The sequence below is a fragment of the Pecten maximus genome, chromosome 14, assembly GCF_902652985.1.
Source record: "Pecten maximus chromosome 14, xPecMax1.1, whole genome shotgun sequence".
In the NCBI taxonomy this organism is placed as follows: domain Eukaryota; kingdom Metazoa; phylum Mollusca; class Bivalvia; order Pectinida; family Pectinidae; genus Pecten; species Pecten maximus.
The window spans coordinates 10929142-10931524 of NC_047028.1; positions in this window are offsets into that span (position 1 = coordinate 10929142).

A 2383-nucleotide genomic window follows, 5' to 3' on the forward strand; every position below is an offset into this window, starting at 1 on the left:
TTTCTCTGAATTTGGTTGGCTAGCAAATTATTATTTTCTAACAGTAATGTTTTCGAGATAATGTCATGTCCGGATAATGTTTGTAGTAAATTGAGGGTAGTGTCATCGAGACAGTATCATGTCCCGGGTAATGTTATAGAGAAAGTATCATGTCACGGGTAGTGTTATAGAGACAGTATCATGCCACGGGTAGTGTTATAGAGACAATATCATGTCCTGGGTAGTGTTATAGAGCCATTATCATGTCACGGGTAGTGTTACATGTATCGAGACAATATCATATTACGGGTAGTGTCATCGAGACAGTATCATGTCCCGGGTAATGCTATAGAGAAAGTATCATGTCACGGGTAGTGTTATAGAGACATTATAATGTCCCGGGTAGTGTTATAGAGACAGTATCATGTCCCGGGTAGTGTTATAGAGACAGTATCATGTCCCAGGTAGTGTTATAGAGACAGTATCATGTCCCGGGTAGTGTTATCGAGACAGTATCATGTCCCGGGTAGTGTTATAGAGACAGTATTATGTCCCGGATAGTGTTATAGAGACAGTATCATGTCCCGGGTAGTGTTATAGAGACAGTATCATGTCCCGGGTAGTGTTATAGAGACAGTATCATGTCACGGGTAGTGTTATAGAGACAGTATCATGTCACGGGTAGTGTTATAGAGACAGTATCATGTCACGGGTAGTGCTATAGAGACAGTATCATGTCCCGGGTAATGTTATAGAGAAAGTATCATGTCACGGGTAGTGTTATAGAGACAGTATCATGCCACGGGTAGTGTTATAGAGACAATATCATGTCCTGGGTAGTGTTATAGAGACATTATCATATCACGGGTAGTGTTACATGTATCGAGACAATATCATATTACGGGTAGTGTTATCGAGACAGTAAAATGTCACGGGTAGTGTTATAGAGACAGTATCGTGTCCTGGGTAGTGTTATAGAGACAGTATCATGTCCCGGGTAGTGCTATAGAGACAGTATCATGTCCTGGGTAGTGTTATAGAGACAGTATCATGTCCCGGGTAGTGTTATCGAGACAGTATCATGTCCCGGGTAGTGTTATAGAGACAGTATCATGTCCCGGGTAGTGTTATAGAGACAGTATCATGTCCCGGATAGTGTTATAGAGACAGTATCATGTCCCGGGTAGTGTTATAGAGACAGTATCATGTCCCGGGTAGTGTTATCGAGACAGTATCATGTCCCGGGTAGTGTTATAGAGACAGTATCATGTCCCGGGATAGTGTTATAGAGACAGTATCATGTCCCGGGTAGTGTTATAGAGACAGTATAATGTCCCGGGTAGTGTTATAGAGACAGTATCATGTCCCGGGTAGTGTTATTAGAGACAGTATCATGTCCCGGGTAATGCTATAGAGACAGTATCATATCCCGGGTAGTGTTATAGAGACAGTATCATGTCCCGGGTAATGTTATCGAGACAGTATAATGTCCTGGGTAGTGTTATAGAGACAGTATCATGTCCCGGGTAGTGTTATAGAGACAATGTCATGTCCCGGGTAGTGTTATAGACAGTATCATGTCACGTGTAGTTTTATAGAGACAATATCATGTCACGTGTAGTGTTATCGAGGCAGTAGCATGTCCTGGGTAGTGTTATAGAGAAAGTATCGTGTCCTGGGTAGTGTTATCGAGACATCATCATGTCACGGGGAGTGTTATCGAGACAGTATCATATCACAGGTAGTGTTATAGAGACAGTTATAAATCCCGGGTCGTGTTATCGAGACAATATCATGTCCCGGGTAGTGTTATAGAGACAGTTATAAATCCCGGGTAGTGTTATCGAGACAATATCATGTCCCGGGTAGTGTTATAGACACAGTTATAAATCCCGGGTAGTGTTATCGAGACAATATCATGTCCCGGGTAGTGTTATAGAGACAGTTATAAATCCCGGGTAGTGTTACATGTATCGAGACAGTATCATACCATGGGTAGTGTTATCGAGACTGGAGCAAAAGTACGATGTCGAAGAAGCGTAAACAAGATGGCGAAGTAGCGAAGGAACGAAGTTCCATCGCTCCTTCACCATAGTGTTTTCGCTCCTTAGCCATCGTTTTTTCACTCCTTCGCTCCTTCGCGTTTAGGTCGAAGGGCCCTAACGCAACACCATAATTTAACGTACCTACTGTTGTAACTTGTCGAAGTTTAACTTTTAAATTACTCGTAATACGACAAAACGAATGTGCTTTTCTCGCTTTGGTTTCTCTTTTTAATTTTGTATTTTTTTATTTTTTTTTTTTTTATTATACACAAATTCAATACATTAAGAAAAAGTATTCTTTATGAAATCGTTCACATATCGATTTGGTGCAGTAGTGTCAGATACAATGTATCTATGAT